Here is a 26,811-nt window from a genome sequence, read left to right on the forward strand (position 1 = left end):
CGCCCATATGGGATGCTGGCATAGCAGATGGCAGCTTAACCCTCTGCAACAAGTGGCCAGTCCACCACACAGCTGCCGTCACCCGCTACGGGAGGTTTTCCTCTCTCAGTCAGTTTTACACAGGCCTCTCCTCCCATTCCCTGAGTTTCTGGGCGCCATCAACCTTAATTAGGTGGATTTGATGTTAGCCCAAAAGGTCTCCACTAACCCGACGTACACGGGCTCAGCCCAGGTGGACGCAGGAGCACGGAGATGCACTTGGCGTGTGTGCAGCCTCACGAATCCCACGTGCTGGGCCATGGTGGGTGAAGGGTCTAAAGCAGCGGTGACGTCCAGGACACAGCCAGCGGCAAAGCCCTCCTTGCTGGGGTGGTGGATCATGGGACAAGCCCCTTCTTGGAGGCACCTCCGTGAGACTCAGCAGGAAAAGAGCCGAGAGGGCGCACTGCTGGGCACCGCAGGGCGACCGCGTTTCCACCTCCTCACGGCTCTCACCAGGGATTCAACCTCAGCACGTGAAGCCTTTGGGGAGCCTCAACCCGTATCCAAACCATTGCACTCCCTTTAAAGAAAGATCCTCGAAATCCAGAAATGATATCGGGAAGGAGTTTTATTTTTTTAAAACTTGCAGGAGGTGTCCAGGTGAAATGAGAGGGTGAACATCACGTCTTTTCAGGTTGTGAGTAACGAGTGTGTGTGTGTGTGTGTGTATGTGTGCATGCACACCCACATTTAAATGAAATTTGGATAACACAACACCATTTTAAAATAACCAGATCAGTGACACAGGACATTTCAAAATGCTGTGCCAACAGCCACTCTGTCTAGCTCCAAACCCTATTTGCCAAAAGGAAACTTGTATCTCCCCTCCCCAGAGGAGAGCCTGGGGCCCCACTGGGCTGCGTTCTGCCCCTGTGGACTCACCTGCTCTGGGCACTTCATACATGCATCATGGTCGTTCATGCCCAGATTCTTGCACATAGCCTGTACCGGAGCGCTCTGCCTTCTGCCGGCCGAAGGGTAGTCCTAGAGGAAGTAGGCCTACAGGGGCTCCCGAAGAACTCGCCTTGGGGCCAGTGCTGTGGCATAATAGGTTAAGCCTCCGCCTATGGTGCCTGCATCCCATATGGGCACCAGTTTGACTCCTGGATGCTCCACTTCCAATCCAGCTCTCTGCTGTGGCCTGGGAAAGCAGTAGAAGATGGCCCAAGTCCTTGGGCTCCTGCACCCATATGGGAGACCCAGAGGAAGCTTCGGATTGGCTCAGCTCTGGCTGTTACAGCCATTTGGGGAGTGAACCAGTGGGTGGAAAATCTCTCAGTCTCTGTCTCTCCCTCTCTGTCTTTAACCCTGCCTTTTGAATAAAATAAAATAAATATAAATCTTTACAAAAAAACAAAAAAACAAAAGAACTCGCCATGGCTCTCTTGATCCTCACTGACCAGGAAGTCCTGCTGATTTTACACCTGTTTGATAAACACAGCAAAGGAGGGCTTCCTGGTGGGGGCACAACTCAGCAGCACAGCCCACTGCCTGCCATCTGCACCCTGGGCCTGCCGCTGGGCAGAGCAAGGCGACCACGAAACTCCTGCCGTGGAGTGCCGGGGGCCCGTTAGGAGCTTGGGTCAAGCTCCCAGCTCTTTTTCTTTCTTTCTTTCTTTCTTTCTTTCTTTCTTTCTTTCTTTCTTTCTTTCTTTCTTTCTTTCTTGAAGATTTATTTATTTATTTGAAAGTCAGAGTTACACACAGAGACAAGGAGAGCCAGAGAGAGAGAGAGAGAGAGAGAAGTTTTCCATCCCCTGGTTCACTCTCCAAATGACTGGAAAGCCAGAGATGAGCTGATCCGAAGCCAGGAGCCAGGAGCTTCCTCCAGGTCTCCCACATGGGTGCAGTGGCTCAATGACTTGGGCCATCTTCTACTGCTTTCCCAGGCCACAGCAGAAACTGGATTGGAAGTGGAGGAGCCAGGACTTGAACCGGCGTCCATATGGGATGCTGGCACTGCGGGCAGCTGCTTTACCCACTATGCCACAGTGCTGGCCCTGCTCCCTGCTCTTGAGGCAGATGGAGGAGGCGTTTTGAGCTTGGGGGCCATCCGTGCTGTGAGTGGAACTTTGACCCCATGGGGTTGAGCAAATTGTAAATGGGAGAAACAAAATGGGGGCCAGGGTTCTGGCAGGGTAGGGAAAGGTAGTTTGGTGATTGCTGCTGGGGTGTGCTCCTGCAACCCAGGGCGGACGGGACCCTGGCTGGCACAGGGAGGAGACGCCTCGCCCTCGTGGTGGACAGCTTCCAGGGCTGCTACGGTCTGGAGCCCACTGTGGCAAGGAAGGGATTTACTCAGGGTTTCAAAGTCCAGCTCATCGCTGCCTTCGGTACCCGCCCCCACCTTCGGTCCTGTGGTCCCTGGTCCCGGGTCCCCGGCAGCCAGGCTGGTGGGAGGCGTGTGTTGAGCACCGTGACTGCCACCCGATTGTAAATGCCATCAGATAAGCTGATCGAGTCTGCAAGCCGAGCCTCTGGCCCTCTCGGGTTTAAGGAAACGGTCTCCCAGGGCTGTTCATTGCTTTGTTTTTTTTCTGACCAAGAAGCATAAATGTGCATGAGCGACGAAGGTGACCGATCCCTGAGTGAAATGAGGTTTTTTATGCATGAGGGCATCGTTTATGGGTTTGAAACACTGAGAAACAGTGCTGAGCGGCTCTCAAGGGGAAAGCGGCTGTTTTTGCTCCATAGTGACGTGTCTGAGGCACTTGCTGGAGACATTCTCGCTGGGGGTTTGGTTTCTAGCGTTTCCCACCGCCCCCCCCCCCATGGTGTGTTGGGGGCTGGCTGCTTCTCTCATGCAGTTTCCCTTTTCCGGTTCTCTTCCACACGACTTGAAACCTTTCAGGAATCTCTGCTCTGTGACCAGGACTCTGAGACTACTGGAAAACCCAAAATGAATGTCTCATTCCTGCAGGAGGTGGGGCCCTGCGCGGTTTGCTTGGCACCTGGCACAGGTGCTGGCACTTAGGGACCTCGGAAATGCCTCATGCATGTTCTCCTGGTCCGGCCAGGCCCGGGGTTTCTCTGTAAGCGTTCCGTATCTGCACATGTGCACACATGCATGAACTCACACACACATGCATGAACACACACACATGCACACATGCACAGTCACACACCATCTAGAGTCAATCTAGATAACAGTCAGGTTTTCTCCAGGGAAGAAGGGCACTCTGGGGACAGCATAGCGCTTCAATAGGAACACGTGTGCATAATAAACTGAGAGTATCCAAGACATAGAGGCAAGGGGAAGTGTTTTCCTCTCAGCAGAAATTTAGGTTTATTATACAGAGCTCAGAAAATGCAATGTGCAAGCAGAGAAATCTAAACACACATAAAGCAGAGGCTGGTTATTCACTTCACAAAGGAGCGTTTATTTAACAACGTGTTATTAAAGGAGGTATGTCATTTATTATACAATCTGCTTTACAAATATTGCATTTATTACTGCCTTGAAGAATGCTAGAATTTGCCCAATGTGAGAGATTCTTGCATTGAGCCAGGAGACAGACATAATGACGACACGTGGAAATATTTAATCACACATAGATCTAGCTTTTAATGTCAGTGGGAATGATGTTACAAAAAGGATTTTAAATGTTGTTAGAAAGCCTGTCAATGTATAATTTTTCTAGATATACCTAGGTCACCAGCTGATATGAGCTGCCTTTGTGATATTTGATTACAGTTCAATTTCTTTCTTTCTTTCTTTCTTTCTTTCTTTTTTTTTTTTTTTTTTTTTTTTTTGACAGAGTGGACAGTGAGAGAGAGAGAGAGACAGAGAGAAAGGTCTTCCTTTGCCGTTGGTTCACCCTCCAATGGCCACCGTGGCTGGTGCACCGCACTGCTCTGAAGCCAGGAGCCAGGTGCTTCTCCTGGTCTCCCATGGGGTGCAGGGCCCAAGCACCTGGGCCATCCTCCACTGCACTCCCTGGCCACAGCAGAGAGCTGGGTGGAAGGGGGACGACCGGGACTAGAACCCCGTGTGCCGGCGCCACAGGCGGAGGATTAGCCTAGTGAGCCGCTGCACTGGCCTGATTACAGTTCAATTTCAAGGATGATAGGATGAGCCACACTGCTAGGTGTGAGATTATAATGGCAGTATATATATATATATTTTTTTTTTTTTTTGGACAGGCAGAGTTAGACAGTGAGAGAGAGAGAGAGAGAGTGAGCGAGAGAGAGAGAGAGGTCTTCCTTTTTCCGTTGGTTCATCCCCCAAGTGGCTGCCGCGGTCGGCGCACTGCGAGGAGCCAGGTGCTTCCTCCTGGGCTCCCATGTGGGTGCAGGGGCCCAAGGACTTGGGCCATCCTCCACTGCCCTCCCGGGCCACAGCAGAGAGCTGGCCTGGAAGAGGAGCAACCGGGACAGAATCCGGCGCCCCGACCGGGACTAGAACCCGGGGTGCCAGCGCCGCAGGTGGAGGATTAGCCTAGTGAGCTGCAGCGCCAACTGATGGCAATATATTTTCACCACATTCCATGTTGTGTTTCAAACTCCTTTTTGGCACTTTTTGCAGCTAAGACTCCTACTGCTCTGGTCTCTGCCCCTGTTTCTTCCACATCTTTTATCCTCGCCGTCTAGAGCCGATCAACGCAGCGGTGCCCAGTGAGATTTCCAGCACTGCCTGTTCTCTGCTGGTAATCTTATATTAGGGCCTCCGTAAATTAATTTATATGAGGATGTCTCAAAAGTCTGTGGAAGATGAAATTAACATTTTTTCAGTGCACAATAAATCTTATGCATGGGAAATGAAAGAACAGTGCATGGATTTCAAACGATTTTGCAGATGATGAGAAGGGCACAGGGGACGGGGAGCAACAGAGCGCGGGGGCCTGGGTTTCTGAGTGACTGCGTGGAGCCGAGCAGCCTGATCTACGCGATGCTTTGTAAGAGAGAAACAGAGTTCTGTGCTGAAAACCACAAGAGCTTAGCATTACCACGACTACGAGCAAAGACACACCCTGGGACAGAGGTGTCACATGTGGGTCCACGGACGCACACACACGCAGGACAGATCTCATGTCTGCCTGCCTGTCACATGCTGGGCACCGTGTGCCTATGGTCACATTTCATTCCCAACAGCTCCGTGAAGTGCTGTCATTATCCCCACTTTATAGATGAGTAAACTGAGGTTTGTTGAGGCTCATTTGCCCAAGGCCACCCAGCAGGCAAGGCAGCTGTAACTGTGGGCTTGTGCCCAGTCAGGAAGCTCTTTCCCCCACATCACATGGCCCAGCACACACTGGACAACGCAAGGCTTTTCTGGGGATACAGCAGACGTGTCTGATCTGGGTTGGCGGGGTTCTCACTAGTTCTCGGCAGGGCTGTCCCTGTCCATGGAGCAGAACCATCTCCACGAAGTTTATGGTGCCTGGGGGATGGGATCAAGTAGCCCCAGGACCTGAGATGCCAGCCCCCTCGTGAGCACAGCTGCCAGCCCTGGGCAGAAAGAGCCTTGGCAGCAGAACTGGACTGTGCCGGGGCTTCGGGTCCTGTCTCCTCCCTGCCACAGGGAAGAGGGCTCTTGCAAAAACCCACACACCCTGGTAACAGTAGAAAAATGAATACCTTGCACTGAGGGGACTCCAGAACATTCCTGGGCATCTGATGTGGGGAACTTCGTGGGGATGGGCACTGCTTGGGTCCAGAGGGGCTGTCAGAGGACGTGGCCACAGAGAATGGGGTTTTGGGTTGATGTCATGAGTAGTGGAGGAGGAGTGGTGCTTTGAGGAACACTGGGAGAAATCTTTCGTCCATTCTTAGCAAGTGCGCTAACTCAACGTTTGGCCATTGAGACCCCGAGGAAAGTCCTAATGTCCCCAGGGAAAGGTAGCACCACGCACCACTGCTGCTGGAGGGCCAGGAGTGGTGACGGCTGGCAGCCTGGCCCCGTGGAAGAGGACCCAGCACGGGCACCTGAGACAAACGGGCAGTCGCGTGGGGCAGGACACAGAAAGAGCGGTGTAGGGGCTCAGGACAAGACTCTGGGCTGTGGGACCTGTGCAAGCCATGGATCCCTCGTTCCTGGAGGCGGGCAGGACTGTGTTTGCCTGGCTGTGCTCTGGAACTCAGGGCAGCAGGGCCCTTGTTGTGGCTACCCCCCACCCCCTTCTTCCTCCGGCTAGCAGATCTGTGCTTTGTTTCACTTCTGCGCTCTTTGGGGGAAAGTATCCAATCTTCAGCTGATTTCCCACACAAACAGGACTCACCGGTGACCCGGCAGACACTGGGAAGAGGGGTCATGGGAAACCCTCCTTTGTCTTTGCAAGGAGATGGTCGGGAGACCACACCCCCTCTCCCACGGGGCACCGATGCATCTGGGTGAGAAGCAGAGCAGGTGGGCGACCCTGAGCCTGCTGCTGTGGCAATGGCAAGGCAGCCAGCCCTGGAGGCTTCTCCCTGCTGGCCACAGGAGCAGCGCATTTCTTCATTGTATCCGTGTATCAACAAGTGTCTTTAGAATATCCTTTATGTGCCTGGAACTACTTACTCTGGTTTTCCTTCAGGGGAGAAGGATTGTTACAAAGTTCACATGAAAACAAGTCATGGGAACAGCAGGTGGGTGGAACAGGCTGCTGGTGCAAGCCTGGAGGAAGGACAGGGTGGCGCTCAAGTACCCAGGGTCACAACGAATGCCTTCGATGAAGCCTAAGCGGTAGCATTACCTGAGATGCGTGATCTGGGCTCTCTCAGCAGATTCCTTCCAACTCAGGGCTTTTCACTGGGGGTGTTTGCCTCTCCCTCGCGGGGTCATTTGCTGATACCCAGAGGCATTTTTTTTTGTGGTTGCAGCTGGGAGGTGTGCTCTGGGCTCCAGTAGGTAGCAGTGGAGGGTGTGGCTGGGCATCCTGTGACACACAGGCCGGCGCGGCAGCAAAGTGTGGCTGGGAGCCTGCTCTGCACAGGCACACCTGCTTCCCCCGCCACACTGGGAAAGCAAGTGCATCCATCTGCCCCTCCCTCGGCAGCCTGAGCTGCAGGCTGGACCACACAGCATTCAGTGAGCAGATGGGAGCGCCTGGCGCCTGGCGATCCTGCAGTCCGGGTGCAGCGTGCCGGTGCCGGCGATATGGGGGCAAGAGAGAGGAAGACGCTGATGTGTGCTGGCTGCTGCAGCCGACCGCCAAGCCACCAGGGAGGGAAACCGAGACCCGTCCCCAAGCAGCTCTGTTTATGGTGTAGGAAGGGTTTAGTGACTTTACTGCTCAGATTACCACCGGGATATCAGTTTCATCATCAGCAGCCTGCAGTTTCCTGTTTTGCTTATCTTAGAACGACTTTTTTTTTTTTATGTTTGCACTGTCCATATGGCTTTGGCTTCAAGTTGATTAGATATGGAACTGGTTGATAATGGATTAGAATGCAGGATTTGTTTGCTTTGTAATATTTTAAGAAAGCAATGAAAGAAGCGGCACCGAAGGAAAGCGATATTATGTATTTACAGTCTGATTCCGTTTTCATTACCGGAAAGGAGAAGTTCTTTAGGAATGCGGATTACGACTCCTGGTCACTTTGTGATTTGTGTTTCACTTCAGGGTTTTCCTGAGTTACAAATCCCTGCAGATCTGGGGGACTTAGGGGGTGCACTTGTACATTAACCCCTCCCTCTTGCCTCTCCCCTGGGGTTGCTTTTTGCGCCTTCACTCATTTCTATGCTTCCCTACAAACCAGTCCCCAGGCTGCTTTTCCTGCATCGTCTGCAGTGGGAGCTTTATTCGGACGAGTCCTGTGAAACCCACGACCTGTGACCCTGGCCGCTAGGTCCTCTGGGTGCTGTGACTCAGCATCTGGAGACCCCCAGTTCAGCTCGCCTTTTGGTAGATGCACATTTTCCCTCGATCAGTTCAGACTGCCACGGAGGGCCCTTGACCAGGGGCTCGGGGCGGTGCCCTGTGACATGGAGGGCACGGCAGCTGGCAGCAGAGAGCTGCACGTGCTGGCTCCGTGGCCTGGAGGCACTCAGGCTGGTGGAGAGAGGGCCCATTTCATGGAGCCGGGACTGGGAACCAGGATGCCTGGTTCTGGCTGGGTCTCAGCCTAGCAGCTTCCTGTGGCGGGGTTCCTTGCAGCCAGCACCCCAAACCCTCGGGGTCTTTGGTAGATGTGCAGCCATGGGCGTGGCATGGGCATGGACTTGGGATTGGGAGCTAAGAGTTTTTTCAACAGCCCTGCATCTCCACTTGCCGTGCAGAACCAGACCAGTGTTTGCAGCACGAGGAAGCAGGTTTTGCTGCCATTGGTTGTGGGTTGTCAAAGTGGCCTTTCTCATGTTCTGGCATATTCCTTCTGTACCTCGTTTACTGAGAGTTTTTTTAATCATAAAGTGATGTTGAGTTTTGTCAATTGCTTTTTCTGCATCTGTTGAGATGATTGTGGGATTTCTATATTGCATGCTGTCAATGTGGAGAATCACATTTACTTATGGATCTGCCATGTCAAGCCATCCCCAGACCCTAGGGCTGGATCCCCCTTGCTGGTGGTGTGGGATTCATTCACGTGTCGCTGAATTTGGTTCACAGGGGTTTGTTAAGTTTTACACCTATGTTCCTCAAGAATTGTGCTCTGTAATTTTCTTTCCAAAGCATCTTTTTCTGGCTTTGGCATTTGGATAACACTGGCCTCTTAAGATGAGTTTGGAAGTATTCTCTCCTCTTCTGTTTTTTTTGGAAGAGTTGGAGGAGAACTGGTTTTGGGGATGGCACTGTGGTGCAGTGGGTTAAGCTGATGCCTGTGACGACAGCTTTCCACGTGAGCACCTGTTTGAATCCCGGCTGCTCCACTTCCAGTCGAACTCCCTGCTAATGCGCCTAGCAAAGCAGCAGAAAATGGCCCAAGTGCTTGGGTTCCTGTCACCCATGTAGGAGTCCCAGATCCGTCTGTTTCTTGGCTTTGGCCTGTCCATCCCTGGCTGTTGCTGCCATTTAAGGAATAAACCAGCAGATAGAAGATCTCTCTCTCTCTCTCTCTCTCTCTCTCTCTCCATCTCCATCTCCATCTATAACTCTGACTTTCATATAAATAAAATAAATCTTTTTTTAAAAAAGAAAGAAAATTCTATGATAAAAGTTTTGTAGGGGTCCAGCGCTGTGGTGCAGCAGGTTAACACCCTGGCCTGAAGTGCCAGCATCCATATGGGTGCCAGTTCAAGTCCTGGCTGCTCCACTTCTGATCCAGCTCTCTGCTATGGCCTGGGAAAGCAGTAGAACATGGCCCAAGTCCTTGGGCCCCTGCACCCAAGTGGGAGACCTGGAAGAAGCTCCTGGCTCCTGGCTTCGGATCAGCCCAGCTCCAGCCATTGCGGCCAACTGGGGAGTGAAGCAGTGGATGGAAGACCCCCCCCCCCCACTGCCTCTCCTCTCTCTGTGTAACTCTAACTTTCAAATAAATAAATAAATCTTAAGAAAGAAAGAAAGAAAGAAAGAAAGAAAGAAAGAAAGAAAGAAACGGAGGGTCTGGAGTCGAAGCACGCACTCTGGTGTGGAACGCGGGCGTCCAAAGCAGTGACTTAACCGGCTGCACCACAACACCCACCCCTTCCACGATCAGTTCAGAGCACACTCACACTAGTCTTTCATGGGAGCAGGCAAGACATCTATTTCAGCAGTGACAGAGTACAGAGAAAGGTCTATTTATTACCTAGAATCCCACAACTAGTGTCGTTTTTCCAAACAAGTTCTGTCCATGAGCTCCAGGCATCAGAGTGTGGCCATTCCTGGCGGAGGGAGGCGGGAATTCTTCCGTTTACTGTCCCAGCCTCACTCTCCTGGCTGAACTGTCCATCCAGGAGTGCGAAAGAAGAAAGCTCAGGTCGGGGTCTGGGCCAGTGCTGCAGCATAGCAGCTAAGACTGTCGCCTGCAGTACTGGCACCCCATATGGGCACTGGTTCGAGTCCCAGCTGCTCCACTTCCAATCCTGCTCTCTGCTGTGGCCCGGAACAGCGGTAGAAGATGGTCTAAGTCCTTGGGCCCCTGAACCCATGTGGGAGACCCCGAGGAAGCTCCTGGCTCCTGCCTTTGGATTAGCGCAGCTCTGGCCATTGTGGCCAACTGGGGAGTGAACCAGCAGATGGATGACCTCTCTCTCTCTGTCTCTCCTCTTTGTGTAACTCTGATTTTCAAATAAATAAATAAGTCTTAAAAAAAAGTTCTGTAGGGAGCAGGCCTTTGTCCTAGCAGTTAAGATATCGATTAGGATGCTTGTGTCCTGTGTTAGAGCCCCTGGTTTCGAATTCTGATTCTCACTCCTGATTCCAGCTTCCTACTAATGCAGACCCAGGGAGGCAGCAGGTTCACTTAATTGTGTCCCTTCCACTGCACACAGGAGACCTGGACTGAGTTTTCAACTCCCAGTTTGTGGGCATTTGGGGAGTGAACAAGGAGATGGGATCGCCTATTCCCTGCCCCTCCCTCAAAACAATCCTGCCTATAGAATAAATAAATAAGAAAAAATTATTTTAAGTATGGTAAAATGTAGTCAGGAAGCCATCAGATCTTGGGCTTTCCTTTGATGGGGGACTTTTCAATCACGGAGTCAATTTCCTTCCTGGTTACAAGTCCACTCAGATTTTCCTATTTCTTCATGATTCAATTTCGGTAGATTTTTGTTTGTTTGTTTGCTTGCTTGTTTTGTTTTTACAGGCAGTGGCAGGTTGAATTATGTCTCCCTGGAAGACACGATTACGTCCTAACCCCTGGTACGTGTGCAAGTGGCCTTGTTTGGGAATAGGACCTTCGCAGATGTGATTTAGATGTGAGTCATGGGCGGCGCTGTGGTTTAATGGGTAAAGCCACCACCTGTGGCGCCAGCATCCCTTATGGGTGCCGGTTCTAGTCCCGGCTGCTCCACTTCCCACCCAGGTCCCTGCTAACGGCCTGGGAAAGCAGTGGAAGGTGGCCCAAGTGCTTGGGCCCTTGCACCCACATGGGAGACCTGGAGGAAGCTCTTGATTCCTGGCTCCTGGCTTCTGGCTTTGGTCTGGCCCAACCCTGGCTGTTGCAGCCATTTGGGGAGTGAACCCGTTGATGGAAGACTTCTCTCTCTCTCTCTCTCTCTCTCTCTCTCTCTCTAACTCTGCCTTTCAAATAAATACAATATTTTTTAAAACAGAGGTGAGTCACGAGAGAACAGGAGAGATGTGCCTGCAGAGCAGAGCCCCAGGGGAGGGCACCGACGACCCCCTGGCATCTGGGCGGGAGACTGCATCTAGGGAGTCCCAGCCGGGCACCCCAAGAGCTGCCAGCGGTCCCTCGCAATGCGGCACGTTCTTCTCCCAAGGCCTCAAGAAGGCCCATCCCCTGCGCATGCCCTCTGGCCTCTCTCATTTCAGGTGGCACCTGTGGGCAACCATTACAGCTGCACACGAGAGCGACGAAAGGGCTTTTCCAAGGCTGCTCGCTGGGAGAGACCGAGAGCCGGACTTCTGCAACCCTGAATAACCACAGCAGAACCTTATTTTCACAAAAAGGGAAAACTTACCAACCACAGAGACGTGGCTCCCGTGAATTCGGCAGTAACGGGGCTGGGAGAACACGGGCGTCTATATGTCCAGCGGGAAGAGGAACAAGTAAGCCACAGACCCAGCTCTCAGCCACTTGAGCTTAGCCGGAGAACTGGTCAACCCACCAGGGCGGCGAACACATATGAATTCCTGGGTTGCCCCAGGCTCAGCACATGCGTAGCTTTGCACTGTATAAAGCACGAGGGACTGCTTCCTCTCTCACTGGGAGAGTCCTCTGGGGTAGCGTCCTTCTCTTGCTGTTCGTCATTCTTGTCCCTTGACACTGTTCTAAAGGCGCTGTTAGCTGTGGTGGACAGACACGCTCCATCCCCATTGTGACCCTCGAGGGGTGGGAAGTGTACGTACGGGATGTGGTGGCTGCCAGGAGAGCTCTCCGGTCCTGGGGTCATTCTGTCCACCTCTAGCCCTCGGGACCCCTGTACACACGGCAGTCAGACAACATGAAGATGGCATTTCTGCCTCGGGCCTGACCTAGCACGATGGAGTGTTGTTACATCCCACACCAGTGCCCTAAGTTGTGGGCCACAAGATCTGTGTTGGTGACTGAGGGTGACCCCTTAGCTGTCGACTCACAGTGCCACAGCGGTTCCCCAGGGGTACCTAATGGTACCACACGACAGACGTGTGTCTGGTCCATCTGTCTCTAAGGTAGACAAGGAGTCAGTTTTTAATTCCAGGCCAGGGAATGGTACAAGGTGCGGCTCCCCTGGGCCGCCTGTCCTTATGGAGGGCGCAGGAAGCTGAACACCGGCCTGGGCGTTCGAAACTCAAACACCGCAGGCCGGTTTTGAATGGCAGCTACTCAACCGCCTGCTCCCTCCGTCCCTCCCAAGACAGAGGACGATTTCCCGGTCTTGGCCGCCTTCCCCTCCAGGGGATACGAGGTCACTGCAGAGCTGGTCTCCCAGCCCGGGGTCTTGGCCCCAGGCTATGTGTCCAGCTCTGAGAGGTGGTGCTGCGGGCCCATGGTTTGGCCCCCATGGCTCACCTGCTGGGGGCTTGGTCTGCAGGGTGATGATGTCGGGAGGTGGTGGGGCCTTGTGGGAGGTCACTGGGGTGTTGGCAGGGATTCTTCCAGTGAGACCCCCGTTAGTACCCTGAGATGCGAGCCTGGGGCAAGCTGCTGGCTCACCAGTTAAGACATCAGCCTGGGATGACCATGTCCTCGGCTCTGCTCCCCGGGGGGTGTTGTGTGTGTGTGCATGCGCCTGGTGTGTTCAACAATGACATGCGTCGTCAGAGCATGCACAGCTAGTGTCAGACACCAGCGACAGCCCAGGGGCAGGCAGGGGTGCTGATGGGACGGGAAAGCTTGGAGGGAGGGGCAGAGGCGTTCGATGTGCAGGAGGAGCCGTGGAAGCAGCAGCTGGAGGTGAGGAGACACGGGCACAGGGAAGGCTCGAGGCTTGGGTGCGGAGCTGTGGGTTAAGCCGCAGCTTGGGGCGCCTGCATCCTGTGTGGGGGTGCTTCTGATCCCACGTTGTGATACTGGGGTGAGAGGTAGCAGATGATGTCCTAGTGCTGGGTGTCCTGCCGTGGTCCCAGTGCTGGGTGTCCTGCCGTGGTCCCAGTGCTTGGTGTCCTGCCGTGGTCCCAGTGCTGGGTGTCCTGCTGTGGTCCCAGTGCTGGGTGTCCTGCCGTGGTCCCAGTGCTTGGTGTCCTGCTGTGGTCCTAGTGCTTGGTGTCCTGCCGTGGTCCCAGTGCTTGGTTGTCTGCCGTGGTCCCAGTGCTTGGTGTCCTGCTGTGGTCCTAGTGCTGGGTGTCCTGCCGTGGTCCCAGTGCTTGGTGTCCTGCTGTGGTCCTAGTGCTGGGTGTCCTGCCGTGGTCCCAGTGCTTGGTGTCCTGCTGTGGTCCCAGTGCTTGGTGTCCTGCTGTGGTCCTAGTGCTGGGTGTCCTGCCGTGGTCCCAGTGCTTGGTTGTCTGCCGTGGTCCCAGTGCTTGGTGTCCTGCTGTGGTCCTAGTGCTGGGTGTCCTGCCGTGGTCCCAGTGCTTGGTGTCCTGCCGTGGTCCCACTGCTGGGTGTCCTGCCGTGGTCCCAGTGCTTGGTGTCCTGCTGTGGTCCTAGTGCTGGGTGTCCTGCCGTGGTCCCAGTGCTTGGTGTCCTGCCGTGGTCCTAGTGCTGGGTGTCCTGCCGTGGTCCCAGTGCTTGGTGTCCTGCCGTGGTCCCACTGCTGGGTGTCCTGCCGTGGTCCTAGCGCTTGGTGTCCTGCCGTGGTCCTAGTGCTGGGTGTCCTGCCATGGTCCCAGTGCTTTGTGTTTCTGCCACCCACGTGGGAGACTCGGTTGGAACTCTCTCTGTCACTCTGCCTTTCAAATAGATAAAAATAAATACATCTTTAAAAAAGTGCTTGGGGGTTGTCCTTGTGATAGAACTTCACTGGGTAGAGGGGCAGTGACAGAATCTGGGAAACCCCGTGTTTAGTGGCTGGGATGGCAAGGAAAGAGGGGAGACAAGGTGGCCACTCTCTGGGGCGGGGACATCTCTGTCGCTGAACCCGCAGCCCTGGGCCCAAAGTGCTCCTGGCACATAGTAGGTGCGCAGTGGCTGTTTGTTTCCCAAAGGAAGGGACAACAGGGACAGGGCCTCAGCAGCCATGCCTGAAGATTCTCTCAAGAAGGGGCAGGGACCAACCGTGGAATCGCAGGTGCAGACCGTGGCACAGGTGCAGTGGCCTCATCAGAAAGGTATGGGGCCAGCGGTGTTTTGGGTTTTGGAATTTGGGGATTTGGGGAGATTTGCATATGCATAATGAAATATCCTAGGGGTGGAACCCAAGTCTAAAGATGGAATTCAAGTATGTTTCTTTTTTCTTTTTCTTCCTTCTTTTTTTTTTTTTTTTTTTTTTTTTTAAGATTTGACTTACTTGAGAGGTAGAGTTACAGAGAGAGGGAGAGACAGAGAGAGAGGTCTTCCATCCATTGATTCACTCCCCAAATGGCTGCAATGCCCAGAGCTGAGCCGACCTGAAGCCTGGAGCCAGGAGCTTCTTCCTGGTCTCCCACGTGGGTGCAGGGGCCCAGGACTTGGGCCATCTTCCAGGCCATAGCAGAGAGCTGGATTGGAAGAGGAGCAGCCGGGACTCGAACTGGTGCCCATATGGGATGCTGGTGCTGGAGGTGGAGCCTTAGCCCACTGCACCACAGCGCCAGCCTCTCCTCTGTTTCCCATATGCCTTGTACATAGACCGAGGGAACTTCACCCAGTATCCTTAGTGGTTCTGCATCTGAAACAAGGCCTTGTGCCGTGTAATTTTCCACTTCTGCCACGTCCGTGCTCAAACACTTTTGGACGTTGGACTGTTTCGGATTTCAGACTTTGGCTTTCTGGATCAGGAATACTCAGCCTGCATTCGTGACCTGGTGCTGCTAACAGATGTCCACCCACCGGGAAGCTTGCAGAGCAGATATGAATTCTCTTGCAGCGGGGGAGGCCAGAGGAAGCAATCAGGGTGCCGGCAGGGTGGCGGCGTCTCCGGCGTCTCTTGGGGAGGGGCCCTCCTTGCTTCTTCCCACGTTTGCTGGCTGCTGGTGCTCCTTGGCTTGTGGCTGCCGCATCCGACCTCTGCCTGGAGCTCCGTGTGGCTCCTTTCCTGCATGTTTTCCCTTTCTGACCCTTGTAAGGACACTGGTCCGTCACTGGGTTTGTGCACCCTGAGATCCTGGTCTTAATCCCATCTGCAAAGGCCCTATGCCAACAAAGTCACACTCTGAAGCCTCAGGTGGGCCTGTCTTTGGGGGCGTCACTGTTCACCTGCATGACCATGGACTGGTGTTTGCGAGAGTGACAGAGTGACAGAGGAGAGAGAAGTATCGGTCCCGAGAGCAGTAACAGAGGCAGGCAGTGATGCACGATGTGGAGGGGCCGGCCTGGGAATGGAGGCCTCTGCCGACGGCTTCCGAGGCTGCACCACGTCCAGTTTTTGCAAGGGCGAAGTCAACTGTTGGAGAAAGGAAAACACGCATTTTGCTTTTTCTTTTTTCAAACTATGTCAGACAATCCCATCACGCTGCACTGCACACAAACTCTTCTTCTGCAGAGTCACAAGGGGCTTAGATAGGAAATCAACGATAAATCTTACCAAAAAAAAAAAAAAAAAGAGTGGGGAGGCTGCTGTGACACAGTAGGCTAAGCATCTGCCTGCAGTGCCGGCATCCCATATGGGCGCCAGTTCAAGTCCTGGCTGTTCCTCTTCAGATTCAGCTCTCTGCTGTGGCCTGGGAAAGCAGTGGAAGATGGCTCAGGTGCTTGGGCCCCTGCACCTGCGTGGGAGACCCAGAAAAAGCTCCTGGCTCCTGGCTTTGGATCTGCCTAGCTCTGGCCATTCATTGCAGCCATATGGGGAGTGAACCAGCAGATGGGAGAACTTTCTCTTGGTCTCTCCTTCTCTCTGTAACTTTACCTCTCAAATAAATAATCTAAGGAAGGAAGAAAGGAAGGAAAAAAGAAAGGAAGGAAAGAGGAAGAGAGAAAGAGAGAGAGAGAGAGAGAGAATGAACCATAAACGAGTGCCTTAAAACAACCAACATTTATGGTTGCCCAGTGCTGGAGCCAGAAGTCCCGATTCCAGGTGTTGGCTCCTGAGTCCACCAGGGCAGGCCCTGCCTCGCCTGTCTCAGCTTCTGGTGCTGACCGTCCACGGCGTTCCGTGGCCCATTCCGTGGCTACGTCTCTCCCATGGCTGTCTCGTGGTCACGTGGCTTCCTCCGCGCATCTGTGGCTCTGTCCCCTCCTCTTCGTACGAGGATACCCGTCAGTCACAGCGGATTGGGGACCCCCCCTTTCAGGGTGACCTCCACAGTGGCCCCACTGCCAACAGGATCAGGTGCACAGAAAGACACACAACTTACAACAGGGCTGGGGGATTTTCTCCAAAGTCCCAGACACAGCACCTCAAAGAATCCCACGGCTCCCCTGGCCTCTGTGAGTGTGGTCCTCGGTCAGGGTCAAGGATGCTGACAGCAAATGGCAGTGGCCGAAACAGCTCGTGCTATGCCTGGCCGCTACCTCTCCACTGAAAGCAGCACACACTCCTGGGGGCACGGAACCGCCCCCCTCCCCCTCCCATACCCCAAACAGGGACCCCTGGCAGAGGGGTCAGACAAGGACCTCGACGGCCACACTCACAGTCCTCTGTGGCCAGGGATCAAGGGCAAGAAGCAGAGACTCACCCCGTCCCCACTCCCCGCCCCAGACTCTTGCCTTCAATAGGAATCACAAGTAGACCTACAGAAAAGAGGTTCCCCAGACAGGCAGCTGGCCCCAAACTACCAAATGCCAGACATTGCAGAAGTAAGGCTTGCTTGGGCCAGCTGCTCAGAGATACGGGGGAACTGCAAAATAGGTTAGCAGAGGAGACGGTGCAAGCCCAGCCTGACCCCCAGGAAGACCCCACGTCCCGGGACATCTGGACCCCTTCCGGAGCCGGCTGGGGAGACTGGGGGCTCCTCACCTGTGCCTGGCGCCCTGACCCCTGGTCACTGCTTGAAGTGAACCTTACGCCCCCTGGTGGGTGCTTTGGAATACTCCGCTTAGGAAAGGCGGGTGCAGGCGACCCGGGGTTGGCTTCCTGAGAAACAAGACTTTCAGAGCATCCAGGAGGAGCCTGTTCAAAGACAGGGCAGCGGCAGCCAGGAGGGTAGGTGGGGGTGCCGCGGCCCTCCGGGGGCAGAGCGCGGCTTACACACGAGGAGCTCAGTGCCTTCCTTCTGCCTTCCAAGGCTTAAACAGAGCAGGATGGGTTTTAGCTCTTCAGCTTCCGCGTGTGGTGGCACAGATCCGAAACTGTGACATTCATTTCCTTTTGAAGGACTCCTGCTTTGGTGAACTATTTACCTTCTAGAAAGGGCTCTTCTCTCTGACGCGAGCTTTCGGAATTTTGCAAACGCGGGTGTTCAGCAGGGGTGGGGCGGGTCCTCTCCAGAGACTTGTAGGTGCTTGCACGCAGTCACAGAAGCAGGCAGGCCCCCACCGGCCGCGGACTGGGACTCCCCCTTCCCAGACTGTCAGGGTTTAGGGCGCCGCAGGGGCTTTGTCATTGGTGGGGACCACCTGGTGCCTGCGGATGGCTCCGCCCCGGAATCACGGGTGATCCACGCAGGTGTGCAGAGCGAAATGGACCTACGGGAGCTCGCTCTGTGTCGCCTAACATGTTTGTCTCCTTCCACAAAGGCCTGGCTGCTCCCAACACAAACCAGGCGTGGATGACACCACTCCCGCGACAGCTGCAGCTCGGCCGCAGGGAGCAGAAGAGGAGGTGACAGACGCCGGAGGAAGACCCCAGTGTCGGTACTGAGACTCGTCTCTGAGGCTTGCTCTGAACTCCAGCCACGCTCGGTTGCATAATATCCACTATCAGAAAGTCCAGCAATTATTTATTTTTAAACATTTTCTTTATTTCCACTGTATTTGAAAAGCACACACATAGGAGAGACAGAGAGAGAGAGAGAGAGAGATCTCCCATTCACTGAGTCGCTCCCCAAATGCTTGCAACAAGAAGGGTTGGGCCAGACCGAAGCCAGGAGCCAGGAGCGCCAGCCAGGTCTCCCCCTGGGTGGCAGGGACCCAAGGACTTGAGCCATCACTTGCTGCCTCTCAGGGTGCTTGTTAGCAGGAAGCTGGAGTTGGAAGCAGAGAAGCCAGAACCCGCACCAGGCACTCTGATAGGGGATGTCGGTGTCCCAAACAGCACCTTAGCCACCATGCCAAAGGCCAGCTCTACCTAGCAATTTTAAAAAAATGTTATTTATTTATTTATTTGAGAAGCAAAGTTATAGAGTGAAAAGGAGAGACAGAGAGAGAGAGGGAGAGATAGAAAGGTCTTCCATCCACTGTTCACTCCGCAGATGGCTGCCAATGGCTGGAGCTAAGCCATCTGAAGCCAGGAGCCAGGAGCCTCTTCCGGGTCTCCCACACTGGTGCAGGGGCCCAAGGACTTGGGCCACCCTCCACTGCTTTCCCAGGCCACAGCAGAGAGCTTATTGGAAGAGGAGCAGCCGGGAAATGAACTGCTGGCCCGAAGGTGGAGGCTCAGCTTACTGAGCCACAGCAGCGGCCCCACCCGGCAATTTTTAACAGGGATTTCCACCCCCCCCCCCCGGGTTTTACAGTCTAACAAAACAAAACAAATTTTCCTTGGACTTTCTAGAGGAATCCACGGGTGCCAAGCCAGCCCTGTCCTTGGCTACAATCTCAGCTCCCAACCCAGAAGCAATCTTACTAATCTGGCAGCTTCTTGTAACGACCTCAGTCAAGTCCAAGGGCACACGCACACACGTGAAGGTGCTGAGGCACTTTTCTGGGGGCACACCCAGAGGGAGGGTACCTGAGGCTTCCAGGGATGGACAAGTGGCTGGACATGGTTAGTGACGGGGCACTGAGCTGCACACAGTCAGAACACAGCCTGGAGCCTGCACACACACGCACACACCACATACACACACATACACACAGACTACACACCACAGAACACACATACATACACACACATCACACACCACACACACAGCACACATACAGACCACACACAGCACACACACATAGTACACATACACATAGACTACACATACACACACTCCATACCACACACAGCACACACATACACAGCACACACACAGCACACATACACACAGACCACACACCACAGAACACATATACACACACATCACACGTAACACACTCCATACCACACACAGCACACACATACACACCACACATACACACACATACACACAGACCACACACCACAGAACACATATACACACACATCACACGTAACACACTCCATACCACACACAGCACACACATACACACCACACACACAGCACACATACACACAGACCACACACCACAGAACACATATACACACACATCACACGTAACACACTCCATACCACACACAGCACACACATACACACCACACATACACACACATACACACAGACTACACACCACAGAACACACACACATACACACATCACACATACACACATCACACACCACACACACAGCACACATACACACAGACCACACACAGCACACACACACACCACACATACACACAGACCACACATACACACACACCACACATACACACACCACACATACACACACATACACACAGACTACACACCACAGAACACACACACATACACACATCACACATACACACATCACACACCACACACACAGCACACATACACACAGACCACACACAGCACACACATACACAGCACACACACAGCACACATACACACAGACCACACACCACAGAACACATATACACACACATCACACGTAACACACTCATACCACACACAGCACACACACACCCCACACATACACACAGACCACACATTGCACACCACACAGACACACACACATACCACAGAACACACATACACACACACCAGACGTAACACACTCCATACCACACACAGCATACATACGTACACCCCACACATACACACAGACCACACACCACAGAACACACATACATACACACCACACATACACACAGACCACACACCACAGAACACACATACATACACACCACACATACACACACACCACACACCACAGAACATACATACAGACCACACACCACAGAACACACATACACACAGACCACACACACACCCCACACATACACACAGACCACACACCACAGAACACACACAGCACACATCACACATACACACACACCACACACACGCACACACATGCACACCACACATATACACAGAACACACATACACACAAACCACACACACCACACACATAGCACACATCACACATACACACACACCACACACACACACACCCCACATATACACACAGACCACACACACGCGCACACACGCACACCCCGCACGCACGGTGCTCTCAGAGCCTGTGTCACTGCTAGCCCAAGATGCTGCCCGCGGGGTGTCCTGGCTCTTCGGGGCGCATTCACGGCGCACCTGTTCTGAGGCGCTCAGGATGGATCTTTGCCGCCTGCCCGCTGTGAGGCGTGCAGGCTGCTGCTCCTGCCGGGCTGGGCCTCCTGCAGATGCCTGGGGAGCGCGTGTGAGAGAGCCAGGCTGCGCTGCAGGGGACCCAGGGACCCAAGGGCCTGAGCCGTCACCTGCTGCCTCCCAGGGTGTTGGGAGCAGAGTCCGGCTCTCTGGCACGGGATGTGGGTGTCCTAGCCCCGGTGTCAACCACGAGGCTAAACGCCGCCCCTCCCTGAGCTTCCTGAAGTCCCTCTGTGTCCCATAGCACAGTTCCTACGTTGGGACAGCCACCAAATCAGTTCAGTGGCTATCGCCCCCTGCCGTGCCCCCTCCCCCCCCATGGCTATGCTCCTGAAGACCTGGGGGTGTCCCGATTGAAGATCGAGCTGCCGGGCTGGGGACGGCAGAGGGAGGCTGTGGCTGTAAAGGGCCGCCTGGCACAGCTGGCGGGGTGCCCTGGTGTTTGTCCTCTGGGACGAAACCCCAAACACAGGGGCCGGCAGGGCGTGGTGCCGAGGAAGCCGGGGCCGGGTGCGCACTCAGCACAAGGTGATTTTCTCCTCCTCTAAACAATGGCTCACTGTTCGCCAATGAGGCCACCCGGCCCAAGGACCCGGTAATTAGCCAAGAGGAAGAGGGAGTTCGCTCAGGTGTGGAGCGTGGGAGTGCCAGGCCTGGGGGCTCTCAGAACAGGGGAAACCTGCCAGGGCCCCGGGCAGGCCCCAGAGGGAGACGGGGAAGGCGTGGCTGAACCTCGCCTGTTCCTGTTCCCCTGTGCCCCGCAAACCCCCCAGCCTGGGACCAGGCGGGGGAGGAAGGCACCTGTGCTCTCTGAAGTCCTTTGTGATCCAATAATGCAGGGGTTGGGCCAGATTCCTCTTTCAATAAGCCTAAAAGGTTTATATGACATTTTAAATGTATTTTTTAAAAAAAGATTTATTTTGTTTATTTGAAAGGCATAGTAAGAGAGAGAGAGAGAGATCTTCCATCTGCTGATTTACTCCCCAAATGGCCACAACAGCCAGGCCGAATCTTCCACTGCTTTCCCAGAGCAGCTGGGACTCGAACTGGCACCCATACAGGATGCCAACTTGCAGATGGAGGCCTTACCCACTATACTACAACACCAGCCCCTAAATGTATTTTCAATCTTACCTGGAAAACAAGCAGAAATCTTGGAATCTGTGTAGACTACTAATAAAAATGGCCAACCACTGCATCTGGGAAAATGGTAGGAAGCGTGTGTACACCCATGGGTGTGATCTGAATGGGGCGGGGTGTGTGTGTGTGTGTGTGAGTCTACACAATACTATGGGATGGCACTCCAAAAACTTCATGAAAAAATGAATTTCAAAGGTCAAGTTTATGGGGCCGACACCTAGTGTAGCAGGTAAAGCTGCTGCCTATGATGCAGGCATCCCTTATGGGCACTGGTTCGAGTCCTGGGTGCTCCACTTCTGATCCAGTTCTCTGCTATGGTCTGGGACAGCAGTGGAGGATGGCCAGCTGCTTGGGCCCCTGCACCCACATAGGATACCTGGAAAAACCTCCTGGTTCCTGGCTTCAGATTGGCTCAGTTCTTGCTGTTGCGGCCATTTGGGGATTGACCCAGCAGATGGTAGATCTCTCTATCTCTGTAACTCTGCCTTCCAAATAAAATAAATAAATCCTTAAAAAAAAGGTAACTTTATTTTGGTGCAAAAAAATTTTGGAACTAATGCAGTTTTTCCATGATATGCATTTTCCATTAACTTTTTGAAGACTCCCTCATGGGGTGGATTTCAAAAAAATTTTTGCACCAAAATAAACTTAGCTTTTCATTTAACTTCCCACAGATATTTGAAGTACTCACATATAGATAGATATAGATGTAGATACGGATACAAATATAGATACAGATATATGTAGCTACACCCAAGTGCACATGCATGTACAAAGTGGCTTCAAAATGTTTGTGGAAAAATGGAATTAAAGGCTAATACAGATTGGGGCCGGCGCTGTGGCGTAATAGGTAAAGCTGCTACCTGCAGTGCTGGCATTCCCATATGGGCACCTGTTCGAGTCCTGTCTGCTCCACTTCCAATCAGCTCCTTGCCAATGCATCTGGGAAAGCAGCAGAAGATGGCCCAAGGGCTGGACCCTTGCACCCACATGGGAGACCTGGATGAAGCTCTTGGCTCCTGGCTTCTATCGGGTCCAGCCCTGGCTGTTGTGGCCATCTGGGGAGTGAACCAGCAGATGGAATCTCTCTCTCTCTCAACTCTGTCTTTCAAATAAATAAGCAAACCTTAAATAAATAAATAAAAGACCACAGGTTGCTCATTCCCTAATTGGAACATTCAAAATCTGAAACTCTCCAGATCCAAAACATTTTGGGGGGCAATTGTGGTGCAGTGGGCTAAGCTTCTATCGGCAACACCAGCGGCCCACCCTGGAGTGCTGATTCCGGTCCCGGCTGTTCCACTTCCACTCTAACTCCCTGCTAATGCATGTAGGAAGCAGTGGAAGAAGGCCCAAGGGCGTGGCTCGCTGACACCCACGTGGGAGAGACAGGCGGAGTTCCAGGCTCCTGACTTTGGCCTGGATCTGCCCTTGCTGCCACAGTCATCTGGGGAGTGAACCAGCAGATGGAAGATCTCTCTCTCTCTCTCTCTCTCTCCCTACCTCTATAACTCTGCCTTTCAAACAAATAAATAAACATTACATTAAAAAATCCAACATTTGAACACTGACCATGGCACCATAAGTGGGGAATTCTTTTTTTTTAAAGATTTATTTGAAAGTAGATAGATAGATAAATAGATAGAGAATCTTCCATCTGCTGATTCATTCCCAAAATGGCTAGGCCTGGGCCAACCAAAGCCCGAAGCCAGGAGCCAGGAGCTTCTCACATTTGGGTGCAGGGACCCAAGGTATTGGGCTGTTTTCCACTGCTTTCCCAGGTGCCTTAGCAGGGCGGTGGATCAGATGTGGAGGAGCTGGGACTGGTGCCCATATGGGCTGTCGGTGCTGCGGGCGGCAGCTTTACCCAAAAAGCAGGAAGGTCACAGTGAAGATAGGCATAATAAATACCTTATAAAACTATCTTTTATTTAGACATGGGTCCCACCTCAAGACATCTTGCTATATATATGCAAGTAGTCAAAATCTGAAAAAAAGTCGAACTCTGAAGCGCCTCTGCTCCCAAGCATTTCGGGTGAGGGGCCCTGGACTTGTCTATATTTTAGGAGGGTTCTTAGCTGGTGTGCCAATTCCCTGTGGTGATGACACATGCATCCTGCATGTCGTGTTACAAGGTCCTGCCTATAACTCAGGCCGCATCCAAACGCTCATCACCCCCGTATTTAAACACATCAGCTGTTCTGGTCTGGGTCAAGAGGCCACACAGAGGCCACACGGAGGCCAGACTGCTGTGTGGTTCTGTATCCATGGACACAGTTGTGACCAAGAAGGAGAAGAGGCCCCCAGCCCCACGTGGCTCTGGCGTCAGCTGTTGTGCACTTGTTCCCGCTTCCTGGGTTGGGAGCAGCTGTTGGGCACCTCAGGCTGGTGTGTGGGCATCATGGACCTGGGACCCCAGTGGGCCAGCACCTGCAGCTGCCCGCGGGCCTCCCAGGAGCCACAAGTGCTTGACCTGCAGAGGAGAAGCCTCGGGGGACGAGGAAGCCTTGGGATGCTTGAAGGGCCGACACGGGACAGAGGGACGGTCTGTCCCTTCCTCAAGACCTAGGAATTGCAGGGGGGTCTGGGATGCATGGAGAGAACAGTGTGGTGCCACCTGCTCTGTCTCCAGGAAGTTCTCTGTCCCCAGGGCCAGCATGGTCACCTGGAGGGACACGGGGGGGAGAGGATCAGGGACCCCTATGAGTGATGGGCGGCCTTTAGGCTTATCTCCACCAGGAGGTAGTGGTCCCTGGAGCTGCCTGTCCGGGGGTCTAGGGGAGGGCCCTGGGCTTGATACTTATCCCAGTATGTCAGAAAATCCTGTCACAGGGTGACTGGGCTCTGGGTCACCATTGAGTCACAGCATTTTATTTTTTGAAAGGTTTTGGGAAATCTCAAGCCATGTAACGTGTATTCAGATTTCACACACATTACAGATGAAAGGAACCATCGGGGAAAGGATGATGTAACACTCGCAGGCTCTTCCAGAACGTTCCTTGGCCCCGACCGTGACCGCTCACGACTCTTCAAGGTCGCTGAGGGTGGTTCGGCGGGTCACGGGTTTGTGTCTTGGGAAAGCCTTGTTACTGTTGAGGGATGGTCTGTGATATTTGTTTTTATTAAGGAAAAAGAAGACTTATATTAAAGAGGCAAAAAACACTCTCCAGATACCCGTGATTCATCCGCCAGCAGCTTCACGAATATCTGTTTTGTGACATTTATTACATTTTCGGCTGCAACTGCAGAGAAAGTGGACAAAGTAATCAAAATTAATGTAATGGCCCTGCCAAGAGGCATGAGCGCCGCACAGATGAAGGCTGTGTCTGTTGCTGAGCTGAGAAGAATTGATATTCCGGGGGCCGGCGCTGTGGCACAGCGGGTTAAAGCCCCAGCCTGCAGCGCCAGCATCCCAGATGGGCACTGGTTTGAGTCCTGGCTGCTCCTCTTCTGATCCAGCTCTCTGCTTTGGCCTGGGAAAACAGTGGAGGATGGCTCAAGTGCTTGGGCCCCTGCACCCACGTGGGAGACCCAGAGGAAGCTCCTGGCTCCTGGCTTCAGATCGGCTCAGCTCTGACCATTGCAGTCATTTGGGGAGTGAACCAGTAGAATGGAAGACCCTTTTTCTTTCTGGCTCTACCTCTTTCTGTAACTCTTTCAAATAAATACAATAATTCTTAAAAAAAGAATTGATATTCTGGTTATGGCATTTTAAACCATTCTTTACAACAATGTAAAACATACCCCTCGCTTTCCTGGGGGGAGTCGGAGTTGTTGGATTAGAGGGCCTGGTGGTCCTGGGGTTCCCCAAGTGTGTCCCTGTGGCACCAGCCCCACGAGCTGTACCTCAGTGGGTTCTGTGGGTTTTGTGGTTAAAACAAGAACAAAATCTCAGGCCCACCTCTCTGACTTGGGGATTCATAAATCTCATTGATAATAAAGGTGCGAGATACCCCTGAGTCTCCCTCTGTTAATATTTCTTAATTTATTTTTTTAATTTGAAAGATAGAAAGACAGAGAGACAGAGCTCTACCCGCTAGTTCACTCCCCAGATGCCCAAAGCAACTGGGCTGGGCTGGTCCAACGCTGGGAAACAAGAACCCAGTTCAAGTTTCTCCTGTGGGTGGCAGGGACCCAACTCCTTGAGCAGTCACTGCTGCCTCCTAGGGGGCGCACTAGCGGAAAGCTGGGATTGGGGGAGGAGCCCAGGCACAAGATGTGGGCCACAGGGGTCCCGACCGCTTCCTGCCAATATCGGGGCGGGGGGCGGGGCGGGGGGCATTTTTGGAGATTCACGGTAGGATTAAGAATGGTGTGTTGATTGACAGGTAATCTGGAGCTATTGCTGGTTCTGCTACCAGCTGGTTTGTGGCCTGCAGGCAAGTCACCCCCACCCTGCCCCTCACTGTGTGCCTCAGTTTCTCCAGGGGTATCACAGACTTGGGGAGGTGCCATCCGTGGTTGTTAGGTCTAATAATCACATTGCTCACTCTCCCTTCTCTGTTAAAAGAGGATCCATCCTTGCCCCTGGCTTGGGGCCTTGCTACGGTGCGGGCGGCAGCCAACAAGAGGTGCGTGTGTGGCACAGAAATCCTGGTTGATAGTTTGTTCTGGTGACCAGCGCTGTGGTGGAGCAGGTTAAGCCACTGCCTGCAGCACCGGCAGCCCATATGAGAGCTGGTTCAAGTCCTGGCTGCTCCACTTCCAATCCAGCTCTCTGCTAATGCATCTGGAAAAGCAGCTGAAGATGGTTCAAGTAGTTGGGTCCCTGCATCCACATGGGAGACTTGGATGAAGCATCCAGCTGCAGGCTTTGGCCTGGCGCAGCCCCAGCCATGGTGGTCATCCAGGGAGTGAACAAGTAGATGGAAGATACCTGTCTCTCTTTCTCTGTCTTTGCCCCCACCCCCTGTAACTCTGTCTTTTGAATAAATAAATAAATAATCTTTTTTTTTTTAAAAAAACAAACCTGTTGTTCTTTTGTTCTAACGCTCATCACAGGCTCAGTCTTTATCCCTAAGTTCTTTATAGGCAGGTAGATGGGAATTCTTATCTGTCCTTTCTGGTAGAAGCAGAGAGAACAGATGGC

The sequence above is a fragment of the Oryctolagus cuniculus genome, chromosome 4 (assembly GCF_964237555.1).
Source record: "Oryctolagus cuniculus chromosome 4, mOryCun1.1, whole genome shotgun sequence".
NCBI lineage: Eukaryota > Metazoa > Chordata > Mammalia > Lagomorpha > Leporidae > Oryctolagus > Oryctolagus cuniculus.